This window comes from Lactuca saligna, chromosome 1 (assembly GCF_052625555.1).
Source record: "Lactuca saligna cultivar CGN05327 chromosome 1, ASM5262555v1, whole genome shotgun sequence".
In the NCBI taxonomy this organism is placed as follows: domain Eukaryota; kingdom Viridiplantae; phylum Streptophyta; class Magnoliopsida; order Asterales; family Asteraceae; genus Lactuca; species Lactuca saligna.
The window spans coordinates 137,864,531-137,892,507 of record NC_136417.1 but is presented as its reverse complement, the minus strand read 5'-3'; positions in this window follow the sequence as shown (position 1 = coordinate 137,892,507).

The window sequence follows — 27,977 nt, the reverse complement described above, 5'->3', positions numbered from 1 at the left end:
GTTATAGAGAACGTCGGTTTTTTTTTAAGAAAACACAACCTATAACTAAAACTTACAAAGAAATTCTTTTTACATCAAACATATTACTAGTATAATTAGGTCGGGAGTTGTATTATTGGACCTCGATTAAACATAGCCTGATCACCTATGTTTAATTAAGGAAAGGTTTATACAAAGCCTGAGCTAATTATAATGGGAATATGTTCAACAAAAATATTTGAGAAAACTTTATTTCAAAAATTCAAAAGGTTAATTTTGGTGTGTGTAAGCATTGCATATTATAGGCATGCATTGTCATTTATTTCATATCTTATTGAAACTATGTCACAGTCCACTATGTCAATATCGTCATCTTCCCGCGCTACCGCCTCAGCCGATGAGTCCGGCTACGTCACTGTTATCCCTCGACGTAATCCCCCCGCCTCGGTAGAAGAAGACCCATCAGAGGACACAGAAGATACAGGGAACTCGGTGGAGATCAGCAATGACAACGCCCCGAGTCAACGACGCGAGGCATCGCCTTCATCGATGTTGCCACAACCAACGCTTTATGGGCTTCGCATTCGGAGGACGACAAGGAAGAGTGTTCCCATTCCAGGAAGGATAGCCACTAGCACATCAGGACTTGGCACGGAAGGACCTAGCGAGGTAGGACCCGGCGTTGCAGGACCAAGAGCACCGCCACCGCAGCAAGTTATAGGGATACCTGTCAGACAGCCAGGTATGACCCCAAAGGAGTTCCGTAGGATGCATTCGATGGCAACGGATCTACGCCACAGTCTCGCAGTGATAGCTGGGCACCAGGAGGTATTGAACGAAGTGATGACAGGGATGGAAATCCTGTTTCAACATTCGATGGAGGCTACTGACACTGCTAGTTCTGCTAGACGAGAGAACCATGTCAGAAAGGCCTAATCGCGGGTGCCCACAGAACGAAACACCCGATGTTACTCAAATGGTAGCACAACAACTCATGGAAGCAATCCCAAGCATTGTTACTCAAGTAACTGCAGGACTTAATGCTAACCAAGGAAGTAGTGGAGGAAACCGGGGAAACAATGAAAGAGAATGTAACTAAAAGTCCTTTATGGCCTGTAAACCTAAGGAGTTCCATGGAAAGGAAGGTGCAGTCAGGTTGCTGAAATGGATTGACAGCATGGAGTCGGTCCTTCACATTAGCAAATGCCTTGAGCGCAACAAAGTTGAGTATGCATCTTGCCTACTCCAAGATAGAGCATTAACCTGGTGGAATACTCTAGTGCAAACCCGAGGCCGTACAGCGGCATACCAGCTAACTTGGGAAGACCTAAAGAAGCTGTTGATAGAGGAATATTGTCCCAAGGATGAACTTCAGAAGCTTGAATCTGAATTCTGGAACCATTCTATGGTTAGAACACAAATAGAGAAGTACACAATCCGATTTCATGAACTAGCAAAACTGGTACCTCACATGGTTACTTCTGAGGTGAAACGGATAGATCGTTACATCTGGGGTCTGCCACTAGAGATTCGGGGAATGGTTACCTCAGCAAAACCAACTACCATTCAAAGTGCAGTAAGTCTAGCAAATCGACTAACCAATGATGTGATAAGGATGGGAGCATCAATAAAGGAAAGCTCTAGTAGCAAGAGGAAGCCAACAGATCAGGGAGAGAAGAAGTATGGAGGCAAGTCAGGGAGGAAGCAGAAAGTCTCAAGAAACTTTATGGTAAGAGCCCAGGAGTAAGAACCAGTGAAAACTCAGGAATAGGGACTCATGGAAGTGCAGGAGAGAAAGCAGTACTCAGGACCGCTTCCGAAGTGCAATAAGTGTAACTTTCATCACAAGGGAGCTTTCCCAGTGTGCCGAAACTATAAGCAAACATGCCATTACTCAAAGTATTGTAAGCTGAATAAGGAGGGAAAGAGGGCATGTTACGAGTGCGGGAGTACTGATCATCTCCGTAGAGCATGTCCAAAACTAAACAAAGGGCCTGGTAACAATGGACAAGACCAAGCTAGGCAAAACTTCCAAGGAAATCATGTTGGACGGCAAAGAGGTGTAGCCTTTGTGATTGGTGCAGAAGAAGCTCGTCAGAACCCTGTAGTGATAACAGGTACGATTCTCCTGAACAACCATTTTGCATCAGTAATATTCGATGGTTGAGCAGATAGGAGTTTTGTTTCTTTAGCATTTAGACCGTTAATTGGCTTGAAATCGAAAAAGATGAGGAATGCTTATGCTGTTGAACTTGCTGATGGGTATGAAATTAAGGCCAGTGATATAATTCCTGGTTGTGCTCTGAATTTAGTTGATAAACTCTTTAGCATTGACCTAATTCTTATAGAGCTAGGTAGTTTTGATGTGATAGTAGGGATGGATTGGTTATCCAAAAATAGAGTGGACATTGGTTGTTACGAGAAAGTCATTAGGGTGCCTCTCCCTAATGGAGAAACCCTTATCATACATCGTGAGAAGCCAGGAAGAAGTTTAAACATAGTATCAAGCATGAAGATTCACAAGTACCTGAAGAAGAATTGTATTGCATTCGTGGCCCATGTGCTAGAAAGAGAACCTGAAGCTAAGCAACTCAAGGAGATTACAGTGGTTCAAAACTATCCCGAGGTGTTTCCAGAGGAATTTCTCGATCTACCCCCTCACAGGCAGGTCGAATTTTGGATAGACTTAATTCCCGGAGCGGAACCAGTAGCAAGAGCACCCTATCGCCTTGCACCATCCGAGATGCAAGAACTATCCGGACAACTTCAAGAACTTCTAGACAAAGGGTTTATTCGACCAAGTTCTTTACCTTGGGGAGCCCCAGTGTTATTCGTCAAAAAGAAAGATGGTTCGTTCCGAATGTGCATTGATTACAGAGAACTGAAGAAGTTGACAATCAAGAATCGATATCCCCTCCCTCGAATAGATGACTTGTTCGATCAGTTGCAGGGCGCTTCCTACTTCTCAAAAATCAACCTTCAGTCAGGGTATCATCAACTAAGAATTCACGAAGAGGACATTCACAAAACAGCATTTAGAACCCGTTATGGACATTATGAGTTCTTAGTCATGCCTTTTGGACTAACGAACGCACCTGCTGTATTCATGGATTTGATGAATATGGTCTGTAGACCATACCTAGACAAATTTTTAATTGTATTTATCGATGACATACTTGTTTACTCACAAAACAAAGAAGATCACAATAGACATCTAAGGCTAGTGTTGGAGCTATTGAAGGAGCATAAATTGTATGCCAAGTTCACTAAGTGTGAATTTTGGATTCGGGAAGTACATTTTCTTGGTCATGTGATCGGCGAAAGAGGAATTCATGTAGATCCAGCTAAGATTGAGGCAATCAAGAAATGGGAAGCCCCCAAAACCCCGACAGAAATATGACAGTTCCTAGGATTAGCTGGGTACTATAGGCGCTTCATTGAGAATTTCTTTAGGATTGCCCAACCATTAACATATTTGACCCAAAAGGACAGAAAATTTCTCTGGGAAGAGAAACATGAAGAGGCGTTTCAAATCCTGAAAAACATGCTGTGCAATGCACTAATTCTGGCTTTACCAGAAGGATCAGAGAGCTTTGTGGTGTATTGTGATGTGTCTCATCAAGGATTAGGATGTGTGTTAATGCAAAAAGATAAGGTCATTGCGTATGCTTCCAGACAACTCAAACCGCATGAGAAGAATTATACCACCCATGATCTAGAACTAGGAGCAATAGTTTTCGCTCTGAAGATATGGAGGCATTATTTGTATGGAACCAAGTGCATCATTTATACCGATCACAAAAGCCTTCAACATATCCTACATCAGAAAATGTTAAACATGCGGCAGAGGAGATGGGTAGAGTTGTTTAGTGATTATGGTTGTGAGATACGATATCACCCAGGAAAGGCTAATGTAGTAGCCGTCGCTCTTAGTAGGAAAGAAAGAGTGAAACCTTCCCGTGTGAGAGCTTTGGGAATGGTAATTCAAACAAGCTTGAAATCTCAAATCATTGATGCCCAGGAGAAAGCGTTATTCAAGGAAAATCTTCCAGGAGAGACCTTACATGGTTTGGAAGAGAGATTTGAAACCAAACCTGATGGAGTTCATTATTTTAAGGACAGGGTCTGGATTCCAAGGGTTAACAATCTAAGAGACAAGGTACTTTTAAAAGTGTCGCCTTGGAAAGAGCTTGTACGTTTTGGTAAGAAAGGAAAACTAAGCCCGAGATATGTTGGACCCTTTGAAGACATTGAAAGGATTGGTCCGGTAGCGTATAAACTTCAATTGCCCCAAGAGTTAAGTGCCATTCACGACACATTCCACATCTCCAATCTTAAGAAATGTCTAGCCGACGAAGCATTGATAGTACCCCTGGAGGAAATTAAGATCAATGATAAGCTGAACTTCGTTGAGGAACCGATAGAAATCCTTGACAGGGAGGTTAAACAACTTAAGCGGAGTAAGATCCCGATTGTGAAAGTTAGATGGAACTCGAAACGCGAGCTGGAGTACACCTGGGAGCGCGAGGACTTCATAAAGGAAAAGTATCCACAACTTTTCCCTTGCGACGACAAACGATGACATAGACTGAATTTCGAGACGAAATTCTTTTTAAGTGGGGGATACTGTGACAACTGTCAATTCAGGTCATTCTCGGACTTATGCATCTTTATAAAAACCATTCATGCACAGCATGCCAAGGCCTAGTAGTATAAGTTAGGTCAAAATCTTGCATAAACTAGGATCAAACTAAGACCTAGGACTAATATACTTAACACTTACGATTCTAGTAAGTTGCTTAACTACAATAGGAAATGCCAATGCTATAATTAGAATGAATCTTCAAGCTTTGTTATAATTGAAAAAGGGTATAAAACCCTAAAAATAAATTAAAATATTCTAATTATACATCATTATGATGATGAATATCAAACAATATTCCAAAAACCCTAAAGAGCCAAAAATCCAAATTTATAAATCATAAAGCTTAAAAACTTTATAAAATTCGGCTATAAACTTCCTAATATCAAATTTTTATTAATCAAATTATGGATTATACCAATGAGATAGAAATATAAATTATCATACATTAATCATAATTTATTAGTTAAAAACAAGATTTTTAAATAAATCAAAAATTGCTTAAAGAATCACTTTTATAAAATTAGATTTTTATAAAACTTAAGAAGGGATTTTTATACAATTTGAATTGAGGAGAGAGGAGGCTTTAATGCCTCAAAAATCTGGCCATCTCCCCTCTCCCGATACTGTCTCTTCCCAAAACTCAATCATTAAGCTCATTCCCTCACACTTCCTCTTCTCTTTTCACTCTCTCACACTCCACCCTCCTAACACACACAAACTCTCTTCCTCTCTCTCTATAACTCACGAAATTCTCCCCATTCCTCTGCCAAATTTCGAGATTTAGAAGACCTTGAAGTGTTATTACTTCCTTCAAGATCATAACCAAGGTAAACAACATCATCTTCTTCCTTAGTTTCGTGATTCTACTTCCTTTTCTTCTTAGTTTTCTCTTCTTTTCGGATTCTATGCCTTTCCATGGCTAGAAATCTTTATTTTTCCCTTGTGGTTTGTAGATTCTCACCATAAAACAATGCATGTGTTTGAAATGGTGAAAATCTGGGATCAAACTCATGCAAGGAGTGAAAATGATGCACATATGTTCATGTGACTTCAAAAACAAGTAGGACATCTTCTTCTCCATTTCTTTTGTGTTCTTGCATGATCAAAATCATTTAAACCATTTCTAGTACATCTTGGATGCTCATTCACTCCATGCATGTGCTTTAAATCGGACCTTATCAAATGCATGCATGATGTTCTTGTCAAAATGTCCTAAGGATGCACTCAAGGCAAACATGCAATCTGCCAGATTACTTTATTCAGCTTTGAATGACCACATCTCGGTCATTTCGTAACCAAATAATGATATTCTTTTTGTATTGGATAATTCCATGAGTTAACTTCCAAACCCAACTGGTCTCACTGTAAAATATTAAATATCCGATTTTTGGAAATTTTTACAAAATAGTTGTGCAAACAGCTCTTTTTCTAGGATCACCATTTTTTCCTTGCATGATCAATGGCCTTAAACCTAACCATGAATCTGGGGAAAAATACTTTAGAAACTTAACATATCCAGTGAATGATGGTTGAAATTTCATGGCTTAAAACCCTACTGAATGAGCTACATAAATTCATGAACTTCAGCCACATTTATATCTCATGCACCATTGCATGCAACATTTCTTAATTTGTTTGGGTTCAATACCCCTATTTCCCTTCTGATTAAATTTTTAACATTTTTCCTTTTGAAAGCCCTCACATGCATGTGATAATCTGTAAAATACCAAAATCTTTTATTATTTCTTTGATTTATTAAAATTATTGCTAGAAACCAAGGGCATAAATCACATAAAATACTTCCAAAGGTCAATAAATCCGGAATAAATTCATGGATGACCCTTATGATGGATAATGACCTCTCACTAAATTTCATTAATTTTTGTTGTTGTTCGGTATGATTTCTGATTTTCTTTTTGTTAGGATATAATAAATCACAAAACCACTTTGAAGAGTGTGAAAATTTTATCTAACAATTTTCGCATACCTCACCTGTGATGGATGACTCAGAAAAATAATTTCAACATTTTTCATCATGCCTTGCTGTTTTTCCCAAATTTTGGTAATTATAATGGTTTAAAAATAGGAAAAATAGTTTTGATTATCCAGAATTCATGAAAATTAGCAGAACATTATGTTGTACAGTAGGAGGTTACATAAAAATTTTGAGGATTTTTCTCCACTGTAAACTATTTTTCTCTTAATTTCTAAAGTTAATTACACTTAAATTCACATAAATACCCAAAACCGGATTATACAATATGAAAACCACTTTTGACATTTTTCTCAGGTTATTTATACTGTAAATAATGTTACAAAAATTCTTGGTAATTTATTTTAACTGTTTAATATTATTTCTTCAATTAATGATTATTTAAAGGAATAAAACAAGGAAAAATAGAAATACCCACTGAAAATATCTTTTATATTTTTCCCAGCCTAGTTATGTATAATAACAGTTAAATAAAAAGTTTGGATAATTTTGGAAACCGTTTTCTATTTATTTCAATTTTGATTGGAATAAATGCTCAAAAATCATAAAATATAATTAAACAGCTTGGAAATCCATTTTTATATTTTTCCCAGCTTAGTATTATGTAATAACAGTTAAATAAAAAGTTTGAGAATTTTTATCCTTTGAATGCTATTTTTCGTGAATTTATGTTGTTATAAAGACTTAAAAATTTGGAAAAATTATATTCCAAAGTTGTAATTAATCGCACGACTTGTAGAATTTCATTATTTCAGAAAAAGTGTAACCAATTAATATAAAGTTCAATACTAAAACATAAATTGGCATTTCACTATATATAGAGTTTAGTATATTAGCACTAGATTTCGACATGTAAACTCACTAGTGTGTGTTTGATGTCGTAGGATCCCGGTAGTAAGACATTGGTGCATTCCGAGACACTACTTGTATCTACTCGAAACATTGTGAAGGGCATCACTACGAACTCGTAGTGTCCATACGGAGTCCTGAAAGCTGTTTTGTAAACATCGCTCTCATGAACTCGTAACTGATGGTACCCTGACCGAAGGTCTATCTTTGAGAAGTAGCTGGCTCCCTGAAGTTGATCGAAGAGGTCATCTATTCGCGGAAGGGGGTATCGGTTCTTGAAGGTCAACTTGTTTAGCTCACGGTAGTTGATACACATCCGGAAGGATCCATCTTTCTTCTTTACAAATAAAACCGGAGCTCCCCAGGGTGAGGAACTCGGTCTGATGAACCCTTTACTGAGTAATTCATTGAGTTGGCTGGATAACTCCTGCATTTCTGCTGGAGCTAGGCGATATGGAGACTTGGCTACAGGGGTAGCTCCAGGAATTAAGTCAATGCGAAATTCGACCTGACGTTCAGGAGGAATTCCTGAAAGCTCTTCCGGAAACACATCAGGAAAGTTACAGATTTTGGGGATGCTCGCGAGGTCTTTAACTTCATGTTTCTCATTGATTACATGGGCTAGGAATGCTTGGCATTCCTTTCGCAGGAGTTTCTGAGCTTTGATGTAGGAAATGATGCGAAGGTTGGAGCTGAGTTTATCGCCATAGATTATGAGAGTCTGACCCGTAGGAAGATTGAGACAGATGGCTTTTTCGTAGCAAAGGATATCAGCATGATTAGGACTCAACCAATCCATGCCAATGATAACATCAAAGCTCTTTATGGAGACTGGCATAAGATCGATGGGAAATGAATGATCGTTTAGGGTAAGGGTACAACCTGTGAATATGTCGCTAGCGTTTTCTTTCTCACCGTTAGCCATCTCAATGGTAAACGTTTCGGTTAATGGTTGGGGATCAGGTTTTAGATTATGTTTGAATGAATAACTAACAAAACTTCTTTTAGCACCCGAATCGAAAAGAATACTAGCGTAAGAGTTGTCGAGAAGGAATGTACCTGAAACAACGGTGGGATCAGCGACTGCCTCCTGCCGTCCCATGGCTAGGACTCTCCCGGTATTATCAGTTGTCGCCTTCTTGGGGCAGTTCCTCTTGTAATGTCCAACTTCTCCACAATTATAGCAGGCTTGACCAACACTTGCTCCAAAAGATTGATTGGTTGATTGGGCTGGTGCCTTGCAGAATCAGATCTTGTGCCCCTTTTTTCTACAGTTGGTGCATGACATATCACGGAAGGGGCCGGGGTTATGGTGGTACTTGCACTTTTCACACAGAGGAAGGTTACCAGCATACCTACTGGTAGGTGTTTGAGCTGTAGATCCCACAACAGAAGCAGCAACAACGGGGGTAGTAGTAGCATGGATCGCTATTGTCTGCTGTTTCTTTGAAGATCCTTGAGAAGGTTGGCCTTTCTTCTTCTTCCAGAACTTTCTTTTCTCACCACTAGTCTTGGTTGGTTCAGGGGTGGCGGCTGTTTCCTCAACTTAATCGTTGTGATCAATCATGATCTAAGCTAAACTTTTGGCACTATCATATGTATCCGGCCGTGCAGATAAGACGTTTCCTTTGGTCGGTTGGGTCAACCCCCAAATAAATCTCTCTATTTTCTTACTCTCCGGGGTAACCATTCCCAAACAGAGTAGTGCCAGGTCATCAAACCTCGAGGTGTATGCTGCAATATCGGAACCCTTCATCTTTAGATTCCAGAGCTTGTGCTCCAACTTCTGAATTTTGCCCCGAGGGAAGTACTCAGCCAAAAGGATTTATTTCATGGCTTCCCAACCCATAACATTGGCTACAGGTAGGGTCAGGGATTTGACTTGGCTATTCCACCAATTCAGGGCTTTGTCGCTGAAGGTACAGGCTGCAAACTTTACTTTATCGGACTCCGAACAAGCACAGATTTCGAAGATGGATTCGATTTTCTCGAACCATCAAGTGAGTGAAATGACACCTCCAGTGCCATCAAAGGAAGTGGGTTTTGCGCTCATGAAGTCTTTATAAGAACCTCCTTTTCGGTGTCCTTGGTTATCTTCTAAGTTTTGGGGCTGGGGACTACCTCCTGAACTATCAGGGTTCATTTGTGACACGGTAGTTGTTACTGCGGCAGTAATGGCTGTCTGAAGAGTTACGAGGTCAATTTGAGGAGAAGGTGGTGGTGGAGGGTTGTTGGTCTTTGAGTTGGGTCTCTTTCTTGGAGGCATCTTGATCTAATTAGATTAGGAAAGAGAGGATGATAAGTCCTCTTAATTGAATCAAGATATATGATAGTTATATATTCCAAATAAGCGATAAAGCAGGAAAGAGTTATCAAAACAGATAAATTATCGCTAAAGGAATGATCGGGGAATAATGCTTGAATGAGGTTTCTACAAAGGATTGGTTCGAGAAATACTCCTATAGTATTTCATGATTCACTACGACCATGGTTCGATGTTTGGGGTATTAGGGTAAGTTTTAGGCATGTTGAACACCACAGTCACTCCCAAGCACATGTTGGCCGTGTCTCGAATGAATATAGTTGGCCAGGCTATATTGATCCTAGACACGACTACATAACTGTCCAGGTTTAACCACATCATACAACACCCATTTACTTATGTTTTGTTCTACTTGTAGTTACGGATCTCGACGGTTAGGTATACTTCTATACTTTTTGAAAATACTTATATTTTGAAGTACACTTTTAGTTCAGAGCACTTAGGCCCCTTAGTGTTTATAGTTTTATACCATGTAAGGTTTGGTATACTTAGTTCACTATAAACAAGGGCTCTGATACCAATCTGTCACACCCCGAAAACCAAGGCGGAAACATTTCCGGGGCGGACTCCACGTTGAGTATCAAATCCAATGCACATAGTAAGCAAAGTAAACAACCATTACATTACATATGAAAATTTACATTTGTTCAAAAGTAAGTTGTACAAGTGTGATACATAGTATATATGAACAAAAGTAAGACGTGTCTTCTATGCACTCCGTCTTCGCCAAAATGGATCGTCGGGTACCTGTCTAATGCGGACCTGAGAATACAAGCAGTTTGAAAATCAGCATAAATCTAGTGAGTTCATAAGCGGTTTTGTTTTGTGAAAATGTACGAGTTTCCTTTTGGTTTATGAAAATGTTACGACCCTAGAAAATCCCATATTTTCTTAAAAGTAATGTTTGGTTAACTGTTAGGTTACACGGTTCTGGTTATGTTTAACTGTGATCCCAGGAAAATCCCATATTTTCCTAATGTGAAAGATGTATACTGAAAGCCTGGTTATCCTTGTAAAGTACATGTTAGCTTACCAACACGAAATGTAATGTAAAAGATGTACACTGAAAATGTATTAGTTTTAACACCTTTATAAAACTAATAAATACCAAGTAAACTAGTTACTAAACCCATTATTACTAATTAGGGCAATAAATAGTCCATCACCCTATATGACTTTCGACAACCTTGAACCTTTCGATTCGGCTGTAGCTAGCAGCCACGTGCGGGGTAGTCAGCCCCGTATAGATCTATACACCCAAGTCACGCTACATATCTAAGAGATTCTGGTTATAGAGGCGGTCCTCCACTTGCGTATCTCTGTGGAGTGTTCACCGAGGACGTGTCTCCAATTATAGGATTAACAAATTTACTAGTAATAATACTAAAAGATCAAATGACTATCCTCCACTCGCGTATCTCTGTGGAGTGTTACCTAGGACAAAACCATGTTCAAATGTTATGCTTTTAACTGTTATAATGTGGAAAAACATTTGTGAAAATATAAATACAACAATTTATAATGTAATTCACAAATAACATGATAATGTGTCCTGTAAGTTCAAACGGTTGTTTATTACGACTGTCAGTGTTAAAAGCATATATAATATGAAACACAATGTATATAAAACAGTTTTGAGTACAAGAATCACTTGTACTTTTCTTGTATTCCCCCCTCCTGAAAACAGTGAAAACATTGAAAATGGGTAGGGGTATGAACTCACCAGAAGAGAAAACATGTCGGTTTGGATGCTACGTGTCGGTTCGGGGCTTGATAACGCGCGAGGTTCCTATATAATATGAAATGATACACAATTGTATCTAATTAGACTTTGAACCACTAATTAGATATGAATCTACCCTTTGAGACGTGAAAACACTTCAATACAAGTGTTCGGAGTGACCTGGGTGACATCTATGGATGTGTAGGACCTAGATATGGAGTTTACTCTTCAAAAGTAAACTCTTAAGGAGTTTACAGCCCATTGACCATATCCCCATGATTTTACGGCTATAAACTCATGGGTGGTGGGTTCTTGGATGCCAAATGGTCATACAATGCACACGGGAATGTTCTAGGGTTGATTCCATGGCTTAGGAAATGGCCTTGGAATCGGAGTTTACGGTCTATGAAGGTGTTCTTGGGGAGTTTACTACCTTAAACACATGAGTTTACAACCGTAAACTCATGTTTGTTCATGATTCATGGGTGATGGTGTTTGTAGGTTAATCACATGTGATTCTAGTCCAACATACAAGCCATTCAAGGTGATAAGGGCACTTAAACACCCATTTGAAGAGTTTATGGTGTGGGAAGATGAGTTTACGGTCTAAGAATGTTCTTGGACCGTAAACTCTAGTTTGTCCCATTTATGAATGTTTTGGTGCATTTCTAGAAGGATTATAAGGTTATAAGAACTCATGGAAGTTCATTGAAGGTGTTTAGGGGCAAACTAACACCCAAAAAGGTGTTTAAGGTCTAAGATTGAGGTTTTACGGTCCAAGCATGTTCTTGGACCGTAATCTCATGTTTGGTCCCTTCTTGTATGATTTGATACTCAACGTGGAGTCCGCCCCGGAAATGTTTCCGCTTTGGGTTTCGGGGTGTGACATATAAAAATTTCAATTCTTTTATAAAAATATCAAACTTTTTATAAAATATACACTCTAACCAAGTTTTTGCTCAGCCGAATACAATTGTATAGCTGGAGTGGTGGTTACTTGAAGAGCTCTTTGATTATTTTGGGTTAACTCCTCATGGGAAGAGCCCAAATCTTTATCTATAATCAAATTAGTACTTCCCTAATTCGAGTTCTACAGTCTAGATTGTGGGAAATTAGGATCACGGAAACCATGATCCAACCTTGGCGACCTAGTTGAAAAGATTATCTAGTTTGATATTAGCTAATTTAAAAGAGCGTTATAAGTTTTTCTGAAGCATCAACTGCATTGAGTGCTAAATTTTCACTGATCCTTAAGTTGCATTCTAAATCATCACTAAGTGTAACTTCCCCGTCTAATAAAGAAGGGATTAGGAACAATTTGTTCACTTCCGGATTGGCTACTAAATTTGGAAAAGATAAATTCCGAAATAAGAAGGGGTAGGACAAATGAAAGAGAAGCTATCGAGGGTAAGTTCCTAATGATACATTCTAAGGGTAAGCAACGAAGTTTTGGTACATCTCAAGTGTAAAGACTATTTAAGTGTCGTCTACAAAATAAATTACAAAATGATTGAGGATCATCGAGGCTATAATTACTACTACTGTTAAACTTACAATAATAGAATCATATTGTAAGAATATATATATATATATATATATATATATATATATATATATATATATATAGAGAGAGAGAGAGAGAGAAGAGAAAAGAGAGAGAGAGAGAGAGAGAGAGAGTCATTGTTGCAAATTGAGGAGATGAAAGTTTATGATAAAAGGCGTAACTGAATGTATCAAAGTTGACTAATCAAAATTATGCCCCACGACTATACACATGTTAATCACTCAATACGAAAGGGTAGAGTTCTAGTCTGTATGTGTACGAACATGGTACCATGAGAAGTAAAATAGACAAAAACGAAGTTAGAAAATGTATTATGTTATTACCATGGGGGTACAAGATCTAACATCAAAAGGAGAGAGATAAATCAATTTCAGGGGAAAAGAAGAGGAAGGTAGTGGCGGCAATGATTGCTATTGTTAAAATTTTAAGGACAATATATGTAAGTTGATTTGAATCTTAGGTTGAGATATATTTCAAAATTCAATCCTTGATGTATATTGATGGCTACATAGAAATGCAAAAGTTTTAGAGTGCAAAATATTCGTGAGTTATCAATTAAGTTAAATTCTGTTTTTGAACAAAAAATAGAAGTGTAATTGAAAATCTGACAATTTTGACTTTTTAGACTGAAGTCCAAAAATGGTTAAAATGGATAAGGTAAAGACCCAATATATTTTGAATAATAATTATTCATTATTGAGAGTGTGTTACTAGAAATTTAAAATTGAACACTAAGTTTTGCAATGCTTTATATTTTAGAAATTTTATAGATTATAAAACAAATCTGAAATAAAATAATCAAATGAGGTATGTTGGAAATTTTGGAATTAGAGACATCTTATAAACACGTTTGGACTAGAAAGTTGTAAAAATATCATGTTGGGTTTAAAGAAAACACATTTAAGTAAAGTACAATGCCTAATTGAGAAAGTGGTCAAAAGAGCCAAAACAAAAGTGGTTTGAAAGATCCGGTGAAGCTTTTACGCGTAATATGAACTTCAATGTCATATGTTTAAGTTTTATAGCATAGAATTTAAACACTTTTATAAAAGAAAATGTTTCTAAGTTTTTCGAAAACGTGCCAAAATGGTAAGCAAGGTCTAAAGTGGTTTATAGTCCCTTAAAAAGTACATCTACCCGTTGAAATGGATTTGAAATGAAATTGAAATAGCAAGGTTAAAACCAATATTGGGTAAATTGAGTTTTGAAGAAATGTGTTAAGTTAAAGCAAGTTATCAATATATTTTAGCGAGGATATGGCTCACATTGTTAATAAAGGTCTAGTAAGTTGTATAAAGTGGTTATAAAGTATTTTATCAATGATAAATAAAATCAATGAAGCGAAATAACTTTCTGATGGAAGATTAAGAAGTAAGGAATAAGTAGATTAGTGTAGTTGATCGTACCTAAATACTAAAGCGAGTATAAGACGAGCATAAGGCGAGTCCCGATGTCTTTTCCCCAAGATAAAGGACAAGAAAATGTGTTTGTAAAATGTTTTATGGCTCCAATGCAGTTTTGCAGCCTTTTGTAGAGGTCAAACGTTAAGTTATAGTTTAACGATGTGACAACCCGAAATTTCTTGCTTACATTCTTCATTTATATCAAAGTTAGCTTCGTTTTGCTATTTTATGATGAAGTTTTGGGTCTAAAAGAGTGCTTAAAGCTTAGTATAATTGAGATATGTGTCGGAGGATGGGTTAGTTTGGTTGTAGCATTGGAAAAACGGGCTAAACACACCAAACCTGGTGTGTGCGGCTAGCCAGCCGCACACAGGCCAACCACACACACCTCCAGCTACACACACCCTCCTATATATACTATCCTTGGTCATTTTGATCATTTCTTACACTTCTACAAAGCTAGGACTCGAAAATCCTCTCAAGTATGATCCGGAAAGGTAACATCTTTCACCAAGAACACCAAGCACACCATGTTTTCTAGCAGCACACGCCTTCTGGCAGCACACCTGGCCGCACACATGGCCCCACACACACATATAGTGTGTATTTTGGCCATACACCTTCTTGTATATCCTTATAACCCTTTATACAATCATGTATGGTTGTAACACTTCAATATAAGTGTTTACTAGTCCCTAAGGTGGTCCCAATTCATTAATTAGTTGTTGATAACACTAATTATAATCATATATGTGCCAATATATGCTAAATAGGATTCGCGTGTGTACTCAAGTCACCACTTGATACTTAGCAACAGATCCAACATTGTCATCAGAACCACTCACTACAGGTGAGTTCATACCCCTAAATTAACCTTTGAAATGTTTTAAATGCTTTTAGGGGGGGGGGGGAGAATGCAAGTTGAACAATTACAGTTATTATATCAATCACATGTGATTAATGAATACCAAGCAAACAATTTTCTTACTTTCCAAACTATTTATCAAACTGTTTTACCTCAAATTGTCTTACAAACTCCTTTAATTGTCAAATACTTTTACTTAAACTCTTTTAAACTTATATTCTGTGTATCTGTATAAATATAGTTATATAAGTAGGATTGAAAGGACTTAGGACTGCTAGCCTACCCTGCTTCCTGTTCTTGTTTGATGTGGTCTTAGGGAATCAAGGTTAGATATCCGAAGGTCATTTGAATCCTTGTTATATATTATGTATATGTATATTGATGAGATTTGTAATCGAGTTTGAATCAATTCAAGTATGAAATCAGAAAGAGTAATAACAATGAATACGAGAGTAAATAGAATATTTGTTCAGCTCATATTATGCTTTTGAGTTTACAGATTACAATGACTAAACTGTAAAAACTAAGTGAAAGAAGTCTCTTAAACACTTAGTACAGACCCCTATTTATAGGAGAACAAAAGCATAACAATACTAAGGACTAGACATTAAGACAACACTTTAATATGCCTTAGTACAAATAACATTATATCCGAAGACCCCTTCTTACGAAGACAAAATATACTTCATAACAATATAACTGACTCTTCGACTATTACAATATTTAATCCCTAACAATCTCCTCCTTTGGAATCAAGGTCGAAGTTTTCAATTCGTTAGTGATTGAATGGCATACATCAGCACTCTTCGGATTTCCATGTACCAAGAGATAACTTTCTTTATCTCTTTCTCATCCCCTTCTGAGTTCTTCATGAAATGGTTCATACGAACAATTAAGTTCGTATATTGTGAGTTGGTGTATCTCTCCACTTCGCAAGTTTGAAACAAGAACCGCTTAGCTCTTCCAGCTTTGCCTTTTCTTGCAAAAACGATTCCCAATGGCTTTAAACAAATTTCTCCATCTTCATAATTTTTCAACTCGTTTTGTTTCTTCGATGGTGCCATTGGTGAAGTAATGTCGATGTCTTTGACAACTGCAAGTTCGACATCAGTCTGAGCCAAGCACTCAAAGTAATTCTCCAAAAATATCTTAATGTGCTTGCACCCAAGGCTAAAAACATCTGGTTCTGTGTCTTGGAGAAAAGAAAATTATTTGTCTTTGAGCATCAAGGAAATGTTTATTAGATCATATGTGTTCATCAAAGGAGAGTCTGCCACTATGAATTCTTGTAACTTACCACTTGCTCTTGATACAGTGTACTTCAAATTTTCAAACTTCACTTCGAATATGACATCCCTTTTTATAGATATCACCTTCTTAATTTTCTCTGAAAAGCACACTTCCTCTTGAGCCTATGCCAATACTGCATGAAACCTTATCTTCATCTTTTTTCCTTCTTCGGTTTCCAATAATTTTGCTTCAGCCTTGAACTGTGGCATCACGAACATCATTTCATTGACTGGAAAGTCAAGTTGACCAAAATCTGTGTTCGTCACCACATACCTCTTTTTTGGAATCTTTTCAAATGAGTACATATAATCAAACAACACTCTGGATTCGATGGTTTCATAGTTATAAAATTTTGCTGGATCACCCTTATCAACATTCGAACCATCCAGAGCCCTTTATCTCATTATGCTCTGCACCTGCCTCATTCTTTCCACCTCAGCTGCCACCTCGGCTTTCTTCTCTTCTTTTGTATTTTCAATCAAAATTCCTTTTCCCTTGTCTTCGACATTTGACAAAACCAATTTTTTCGATGAAGAAGCATCAGCTTGCTTCCCAATCACAACACCTTTTGAACTTGGTTTTGGAAGTGGAATTGTTGTGATCATAGACGAAGTGACTGGACCTACTGAAATAATACTCGGTTTTGTCAACACCTTCGAAGGATAAAGTTTTCCAACTACCTTCGCATCTTCAAATGTCTTCGTTTATTCCACAGCCTTCGATTTATCAATCTTTTCTCCCCCTTGCACCCCTGTGAAAGCAGGTGGGGCATCTGTAACATTTGGCAGAAGGCTTGAAATGCAAAGAAGTGGAGCTAAGTTTTTGTGTAGGATGGCTTCGAAGTGGGAAAATTTCTGAGAAAGAAATTCTTGAGAAATAATTGGAGAGACAGACTTCGAAGACAAGTCTTGGAGTTCTTTTAACAACCTGACCAACTCTCCAAAATTTTGTTCTTCTTTGGCAGAAAGAGTGGTCAGTTGAGGATTCATCTGCTCAAACAATTTAACACATTTTGCAACAGCATCACAAATAATGTCAATCTTCTGATTTGCTGACGCGTAATCTTGTTGAACAGCCTGAACCTCCTTCGTCATATCTTCACGAAGTTCTCTGATTTGCAAATTAACATCTTCACGTACCTTCTTGACTTCTTGTACGAAGAGCACATGACGCTCCTTCGTAACAAGTTTTAGATCCTTTAAATCTTTCACAAAATCAGATCTCAAAGAATTGATTCGATTCTCTATAGAAATATCATTCTGATTAACCTTTGCAAGAACTCGACTCTCCGAATCCCTAATCAACCCTGATGCCTTCGAGATCACCCTTCCTTCCAGCACCTTCATTAAGGAATCAACTTCCATGCTTGTAATTCCACCACTGCCCACATCTGTTTGGGATTGCAAGATAGAATTCAATTTCGAATTCAAAATCTTAAACTGCTTCATAGTCATCAGCATGTGGTCAGGGAAATCTTCTTCAGCTTGATCAAAATGAAGAGCTTCGAATGTTCCTCCAAAGCCTTCGTTATCGGTTTCAGCATCAGCAACCATAGTTTCATCAGTAGGTGAGGATGGATGGGGTGGATCAGTTGATTGAGTTGAGAATACGGTGGTGAATGGTTGATCCATAATAAGTTGAAATGTAGGAGAATCAGTTGTGGATGTAACCTGGGGTAGTGAACTTCTTTCAAGAGGCTTCGAAACAACAGGTGAACTGGCCTTCGCTTCTTCTTGAAGTGTAATCTCTGGTGTCTCAGGAACTTGCTCAACTTCTTCAAGTCTTTGACTCTTCTTCAAAAATTTTGCTAAATCTTCAGCCCTTCGTTTTTTAGATAATGGAGACACCGGAGCTGGAATTTCCCGAACTGTGACCCCTTGATAGGATACTTGCGTTTTCTTCACCATCTGAGACTTTCGTTTTATTTTGATCCGTCAAAAAACACCCGTCTTCGAAGGAATCATTTTTGTCGATGGAAACGCTTCGATTCTTGGTGTATCAACCACTGAGGTTAAAATTTGAGATACCTTTTCGACCACCGGAATTTTCTTCTTCTTTTCTGCCTTCGCCACTTTTTCCAAAGACCCACCAGCTATCTTCTTCGATTTCTTAGACTTTTTCCTCTCTTCGTCTTCATGTAACACCCCTGTAACAACTGTTGTGTCAATGGATTGCAAATATGACACCAAAACATTATTCGTTGGATCCACCTTCTTGAGCATCGCATCCGGAATGCGAGCTATTGATGTGAAGATAGCCGGATCATCATTTACTTCCTTCGTACTACCATACATGTGAAACACCGCCTTTTCTTCGAACTCCAGAACTTCGATCTGCTCCTTGCGGTAAACATACTGTATGATCAAACTCCAATAACGAGCACAAGAAATCCCTGCTTGGCACTCGTCTTTGAAATTCTAGTTAAGAACTCTGTCCATAATTGTTCAGAGTAATCCACTTGCAGATCATAATACAATCCGGCAACCATTGCGTAAACCTACATCCTTCCTTTATCAAGACCCACGGTTCTTCCAGTAAGACATCGAAGGAAAATGCCAATCAAAAAATTCCATACCGTAGGTAATCCAGACTTCTTGAAGTCACTGATACGCGACAATGGAGGTTGATGGCCCATCCCATTGAACATAAACACCACTTGAGAAGAAGAAACTTCATCATAAGCACCAGAATTTGGAATCCCCCAAATTTTGCAAAACAAACGCTTGGACACCCTAATACGTATATCATTCACCATAGTGAATTCAACACAACCTGTCTCCTTGTTGTATGATGCAGTAGAACCTGCCTTTGATAACCAAGACATTGGAACAACAAAAGAATCGAACATTGCTTTAGACAAAACTGAATTATGTAAAGTGACCACCAGCATTTGGAGTTCCATCGGATATTTTGACAGATCAGATTCCACTTGGTATTTGGAACCCTGGATTTTCATAATCGGAATGCTAACAACTTCTTATGTGGTTGGAGATGATGTAGTCGCCATTGTTGAAGATAAGAACAGAAAGTGTGTGAAGAAGATGACTGTTTGAAGAAATGAGTTGCAAAGAGAATTTTGTATGACAGAGAATGTTTGATCGCATAAAGTATTATGGACTCCTGAGTTCCCCTTTTATAGGTTACCCAAATTAATTTGAAATTAAAGCGGGATGCATTTAATGTTATCCGACGTGGCACCTTGAAAATCGGATCATGGCGGTAAAAGATAACCACGCTTCAAAAAGTAACTGTCCCATCTCCTTTAAAACTGGATAGACTACCAACCATCTTGAGTACACAGCCTGTCAAGTTTCCCGTTGTAGATTTCGAACCGTTAAAAGAAAAACCTTCTCATGGAAGCATGGCTCTTTCACTTTTGGGATATAAAGCGAAGTCATTTGCCAGATTTGCGAAATCATCAGTCTGAGTTGGTTTTACTCAGAACCTCAAGGATTTCATGTGTGATGTGTTTCCAAAAAAAAATTTAGATGAGAAACAAATGAATTGTTTTTTTGAAAACTTGTGATGTCAAAAAAAATTATTTTGACACAAAAATAGTTTAATCCCGGGCAAAGATTTCTTTGAAAATTATCAAGAGATATAATTGACAGCTTGCTTGGTTTCCCGTGAATTACAATCGATAACTTGTAGACAAGTTTCGAAGGGTTTCTTTTATAAGGCAAATGGGTGGCTTCGAAAATTTCGTTACATTTCAACCTTAACATAAGGTGATAAATTGTAAGCAAAATTAGTTGTATGACCAGTGTAGTCAGTGACAACTTGGTTGCGAATGATATGTAAAGTAACCAGGCTTTTCAAAATATACTCATATGGAAATCATATTCAAGAAAAATATTATGCTGGATCTTATTGGGAACAAACATCGTAGGTTTCGAATGCTTGATGAAGATCACTCAAAAAGATTGAATACGATTTTGAGTATAAAAAGTACTGAAACAAATGTTTCGTAAGTTCTGGAACATAGTTCCCCATCAATTCCTTGATTTGTTGGTTTTTAGGGTTTCACTACCATCACGGACTCATGATGTTAGATCATAAACACAAAGTATTTGTATGTCTAGATTGCAATTGGTTTGATCAATAATCTCTTGGAGATACGCCATTGTGTGTGAATGGTGTAAAGAAGTTTAGGATGAAAAAGATTGGTTTTCGAATCGTATGTACCTCTGTTATAGATGGACCAAACAGACAACTCTTAACTCATTTGAGAAGAGTAAGGTAGCTCTATTGACTTATGCGAATACAAGCCTTGTTGGGAAGAAATTTTCATGAGATAACTTCATTAAGGCTTTCATTTCTCACACATAGAGTCATACGAGGCTTAAAGCAACATACAACAACATGCTTCTAGGGACATCCTAACTAATCTAAAGTATATCAAAATCATACCTTCCCATAGAAGACACACACATGAATCCTTCGCATTTAAAGCTTGACAAAACTCACAATACACATGTTAAAACCGAAGAGAACAAAACATATTTTTGGTATTTTTGAAATGTTTTTCTTAAAAAATAACAAACCAAAATAAAATCTTTTTGGATTTTTAATTTTTCAACAAAAGAAAATATTTTTGATTTTTCAAATTTTTCGAAAGAAAAAAAAATAAACATTAAAATTCTAACCTTAGTTAAAATGTGTACGAATGCAAAGAAGTGAATTAGAAAGATCTTCAAATCATATGAACACGAAGCATTCGAACTGTTGACTTGAACAATATCCTCTGATTATGTACTTCAACAAGGAATAAATCTTGCGAATACGAAGCATTCGAAGCGTTGACCATGAACAATAACCTTTGAGCACTTGAATTTTTGTAAGCAATTTGTCCTTCAGTTCACCAAAACATTCGAATCCATCAACCTTCACTTTTATCACATGTAAGTGAATTTCCATCAACCATACCTATTGAAGATTATTGTGTTGCGTCTTGGGCCCTTTTGTTTTACAACCGGATTGGGCTTATCAATCCGTGTTTATCTAGATTAGCCTTCTTTTTCTTAGATAAACCGTTAGGGTTTTAATATAAATATATGCATGCATGTATGCGTATAAGGAAGCGGTCGTCACTCTCATTGATTATCGTAAACCCTAAAATCCTCTACAGTTGATGTTCTTTATCGAGCTCTTCTGAGGATTGTTTATTAAATCATTCGACACCTTTTTATCCATTTGCTTGTTCTTATTGTTTATCTAGTTATTTCTCTACCTGTTTCATAGATCTAATCGATCTTCAAGTTTGTTTTTAAACTTATCAATTGGTATCAGAGCAGGAGGCTGTGTAATCGATACACTTCTTTTCTGTGAAAAAGCTTCGATTAGGGTTATTCCGCATTCATTGATATTTATTGAGCCGTCATCTCATAATTGACGTATCTCAATATTTATTGTTTTTGCCCTAATTTGATATATTACAAGTCTGATCTTTGAACAGGTTATTCGATCAATTATGGACGAGTCGCAATCCAATCCCATCAATATTTCAAACAGCATTGGATCAACAACGAAGATTCCCATCCTGTACACCCATGATTATGAAGTCTGGGCGAATCACTTTGAAGATTATGTCATAGGATCTGAGGATAATGGATATCTCATCTGGGAAGCAATCATCTCTGGACCTTTTTCTCATTCAGCAACTTCAGGGATTATTAAAACTCAAAAGGAGTATAGCGATCTTCTGAAAGATGTTAAAGATGTAGCGCAAGACGAAAAAGTTAAATTTCAGTGCAATATCAAAGCACTAAGATTGATTAGATTTGCTCTTCAATCCGATAATTTTAGGCTGGTAAGTTCATGCACGACTGTAAAAGAGATATGGGACAGGCTACGTGAATTGTACTCTACAAACGAAGATCTTGAACACTCCATTCAAACCTTACTCTTGTCTGAGTTTGGTGAGTTCAAGCAAGGAGCAGAAGAAACGGTGACTCAAACGTTCGATCGCTTCAATCATCTTCTTAGCAAGATGATCAAACATGACATCGAAAGGAAGCTTATTGAACAGAAGGTTACGTTTTTGAACGGACTCAGATCTGAATGGAGAGCAATCGTGTCCACAGTTAAAGCGCACGAACAATTCAAATCCTATTCTTTGGCGAAACTGGTGGGCATCCTAAAATCTCAAGAAAAGATCGTATTACAGGAGAAAACCGTGGTTTCAAGTCTAGGTTCGTTGGCCCTCCTGTCGAAAAGCAAAGCCGTGATAGAGGACAAAGATCTCAACTTGGATGATTATGATCTCACGTCTTAGGACTATGCTATGATGGTGTCAAACCCTAAGAGATTCATCAAGAAGAGATTCCCCACCAACAGGAACCGAAACTGGCAAGGGAGCTATAGCTCTGAAAAGGTCAAAGATGAACCGAAAGCTGAAGAATCAAAGAAGGAACCGAAGTCTGAAGGAGATTCTGGAGTAAGCTGCTATTATTGTGGAGGAAAGAACCACTATACAAAAGATTGCATCCTCAAAAAGATGGCAGAAAAGGATGAGGAAAATGATGAAGAAGCCACGTTGTTGAAAAAGCTTGATGAGTTAAGGAAGAAGAAATTTGCTGCTAACCCTTCTATGAATGCTTTAATTGTGCAGGGTTCGGTAGTTGATGATGAGTTCGGTGGCGTGGAGGTATGGTCAACCGAATCTGAAGATGATGAAGTGAGAAAGCCTTCACATGGAAAGGCTTATGTAGTGAAAGAAGAGAGCAGTGGAGGAAGATGCCTGATGGTGTCCGACTTTTCTCAGATGAGGGGATACAACACTGATGGGGGAAATGATGACAAGGAACAACAGAATCTGTGTTTTACTGCCAAACCACTCAACATGCAGTTCAGCGAACTTGATGAGCTTATCAAGAAGGTACAATCAGTTTTTGTCTCATTTAAAGTCCCACAATGCTCATATGAAAAGGAATTAAAAAGTGTTAATTCAAGAATTTCTCATCTAGATAGTAGTTTAACTCAAACTCGGGTCACCAATTTTTAACCTAACTGACCAATTAAGCAGGGTGTCATCGAAGAGTGAGGAACAACGGATGTGGATCGAACTGAAGGAGTCGGAGTTAATCAAAATAAAAGATGAAAACATTTATTTGCAAAGAGACAATTTAAAGCTTTTGAAACAGCGAAATGTTTTTTGTTTGATTGCCAAACGTCTCTATACTAATATTACTCAGCTTCATTTGAATTGTGAAATAGGGCAAAAGATTCATCACATGATTTTACCCTTTCTTGAGTTTAAGGAAGATGAAATTGATGCTGATGCATATAATTGTGAGAGTATTATTTCATCTGAGGATGTTAATCCGACATATTTGTATGGACTGGACAAAATAGAATGTTTCATAAAATCCAAGGACCACAAGAACATGCTCAAAAATCTTTTGGATGAAAATGATAAACTGAAGCTAAGAACCGAAACCATACAAAAATTTGACTCACTGAATGTCAACTTAAGCTCAGAAAATAAGATTGATGTTGAAAATGCATCTGAGCTTAATGAGGATGATAATATGAGTGAAATTTCTGTAGAGGACACAGTTGATTGTTCAGAATTTGTCAAGAATGAACCCGAGAACCACAAAAATCTTATTTAAGAAAATTCTGTGGAATTCGCTCGGTTGTCCCAACAAAAGTCCCCGATTCTTGTAGAGAAGGCAGTCGTATACCAAAAAGTTAGAACCACTCCGAATCAGGTGTACAAAGTCACAGGTGTAACCGAACATCAGACTGCTGAACTAACAGCTATAGTGAACGAAGACAATGCTGATGGCTGTGACGAGTTCTTCTGGTCAGCTCCCATTGACAATGCTGATGAAACGGTAGGTCTGTCTGAAAGGACTTCATGGAAAAGCAAAGGCAGATACGTACCAGAACCTTTGAATAAACCTGATGGCTTCAACGTGGCAAGTAACAGTGGAACAAAAGATGTCCCTCAAGAGAAAGAATTTCCTGCAAAAGAAGTCATATCCCCAAGTGAAACTACATCAGTTCAGAGTGGATCAGCCAACGAAAACCTAAAACATAAATCTAACATCCATCATCAACCAAAGCAGATGAGAAATCAAAAACGAGAAAGGAATCAGAGATACAGGAAGAATCTCTCAGAAAGAAAACAATTTTGGCAATCGCAAAATGCCTATTTCTCATATCAAGACAGGAATTTAAAACCAGAGAAAAATCCTGTTGGATCGACGGAGAGTAATAACAACCGAAAGCAGAAGTTCGGTTCAGAACACAATGACAACCGAAAGCAGAGGCTCGGTTCTGAGAAAAACAACAACCGAAAGCAGAGGTTCGGTTCAGAGCACAATGACAACCGAAAGAAGAGGCTCGGTTCTGAGCAAAACAACAACCGAAAGCAGAGGTTCGGCTCAGAGCATAACAACAACCGAAAGCATAGATTCGGTTTAGAGAATGATTTCAACCGAAAGCATAGGTTTGATTCGGAAATCAAAAGAGATCAAAATTCTAGGGTTGGTCCTACTGTTAATCAAAAGCATAAGAGTCACCTAGAATCTTCAACCAAGAAGGCATACCATTCTGAGCTATCTCATTCTAACTCTTCTAACTCTTTAAAATCCTCTGTCTCTTCTTGTCCTAAAGTCCACTCTGTTCCTTCTCAAAAATCTTAGTCATCAGCTGAACAAAAAGGAAAACAGAAGCTTTCAGATATTGAACCAGAATCAATACCAAAAACATCAAATCCAAATAAAATCAAAGTTTTCACCATCAAAAGGAAAGATGAAACAACACTAATAAAAAGAACATATTTAGTTGACATCTCTCTTACTATTCCAATTCCTGTAAATAGCTCACGTGGACCTAAGAAGATCTGGGTTCCTAAATCTGCTTAATTTTTGCAGGTTATCAGTGACGAGCAGTTTGACAAAGAATGGTACATTGATAGTGGCTGCTCGCGTCACATGACAGGAAGGAAGGAAGAGCTAAGGGAATTCAGATCTCTTTCAAATGGTGGAAATGTCAAATTTGGGAACAACTCCTTCGGCACCATCAAAGGCTACGGGATGATTACAAACGGTGATTTCTCAATCAGGAAAGTTGCATATGTAGAGGGACTACAACATAATCTCATCAGTGTATCTCAGCTTGTTGGAGGTACTGGTCTCAAGGTCTCGTTCGATGATGAAGGTTCGGAAATTATTGAGAAGAAGACGAACAAAGTTATTCTCAAATCAGAGCGCAAAGGTGAAATGTTTCCCCTAAATTTCAAACCAATCAAAGGAAACCTAGCCATCTGCCTGTTATCCAAAGCACAATCTGACGAAAGCTAGCTATGGCACCGAAGACTCTCTCATCTCAACTTCAAAGATATCAACAAACTTGTCACTGGAGGTCACGTTAGAGGTCTTCCATTAATCAAGTATGATAGAGATCATCTATGTGCTGCATGTGAAATGGGGAAGCAGAGTCGTCAAAGTCATCCATCTATAATAAACACTAAAGTTGTTGAACCATTAGAATTACTTCATATTGATTTATGTGGTTCATCTTCTATAGAAAGCATCGGTGGTAGCAAGTATATTCTTGTTATTGTTGATGACTTTTCACGTTTTACATGGGTGTTCTTTCTGAAGCTTAAATCTGAAGCGACTCACAAGTTAAAAGTGTTCATCAAGCAGATTGAAGTACAGCTGAAGAAGGTCGTTCGCAATATCAGAAGCGACAATGGGTTGGAGTTCAAAAATAAAAAATTTGAAGAATTCCTGGAAGAAAAGGGAATCAGTCACAACTTCTCAGCTCCCTACACACCTCAACAGAACGGGATTGTCGAAAGACGAAACCGATCCTTATGTGAAGCTGCACGAACAATGCTAAGTTTTGCTTCCTTACCTTTATATTTTTGGGCTGATGCTATTTCTGCTGCATGTTTTACACAGAACAGGTCGTATCTTAACAAACGCTTCACTCTCACTCCTTATGAGATCATCAACAACAGGAAGCCAAATGTGAAGTTTTTCCATGTGTTTGGTTCCAGGTGTTTCATTTTCAATTCCAAAGAACACCGCAACAAGTTTGATGTCAAAGCTGACGAAGGGATATTTCTGGGCTATTCTCTTACTTCCAAAGCATACAGGGTGTTAAACAAGCGTTCAAGGAAAATAGAAGAAACTTACTACGTGACTTTTGATGATAGCTATGTTAAAAAGGTAAAGGCCAACGAAGACAAAGCAGGAGAAATCTTTCCTCATACTGGCCAAGTCACAGCCTCGATCGCTAATCTATTCGAAAACTTCATGGAGCTTTTTGATGAACCAGAGAAGGCCACTCTTTCAGAAGCCAGTGCAGCAGACAACAGGATAGATCACTTGAAGCAACTTATTGACGATGCTGCAAGAAGAATGAATGAAGAAGAATCAGGTTCACAAGACCCTCCCCAACACAATGCGTCAGTCAAGGGGGAGTGTCCACCATCAGTCGAGGGGGAGGATCCACCTTCATCCCAGCCAAGTTCACAAGTTTAGGGGGAGCTAAGGTCTCAACCTTCAACCGAAAGCACATCACCAACCGAAAGTGCTTCACCAACCGAAAGTGCCTCACCAACCGAAGGTGCATCAATGCCCGAAAGCTCAACACCACAAGAAACCACTGTAGCTCAAAATTCACAAGACATTCCTGTAAGATCATTTGTCGAGGAGGAGCATGCTGATATGTCATATGACTTCGACAGTCTGTCCGAACCAGAAGAAATGATAAATGCTGAATTAGATCCATCTTTTGATCCAAACTTCCCTCCTCTCACCAAATGGACCAGAGATCATCCTGTCTCTCAAGTTGTTGGTAATATCTCAGAAACAGTTCTGACTCGATCACAACTCAAGGCAAAACAAGCATCCTTGTTCTCAAAAGTCGAATTCTACATGTTTAACTCATTCGTATCAAAAGTTGAACCAAAGACAGTTAACACTGCTCTTGATCACTCCGATTGGGTTCAAGCTATGCAAGACGAACTAAATGAATTTGAAAGGAACAAAGTCTGGCGTCTTATTCCAACTCCTCCAGATGCCTCGGTTGTTGGTCTCAAATGGGTCTTTAGGAACAAACTTGACAAGGAAGGGAACATTATAAGAAACAAAGCACGTCTGGTCGTAAAAGGATACTGTCAGGAGGAAGGCATTGACTATGAAGAGACTTTCGCTCCTGTAGCTAGGCTGGAATCAGTGAGAATATTTCTTGCCTATGCTGCTCACAAAAACTTTGAGGTCTTTCAAATGGACGTCAAGTGTGCATTCTCAATGGCGATCTTGAAGAAACTGTGTATGTGGAGCAACCTCCTGGATTCGTGAATGAAAAGTATTCCGATCA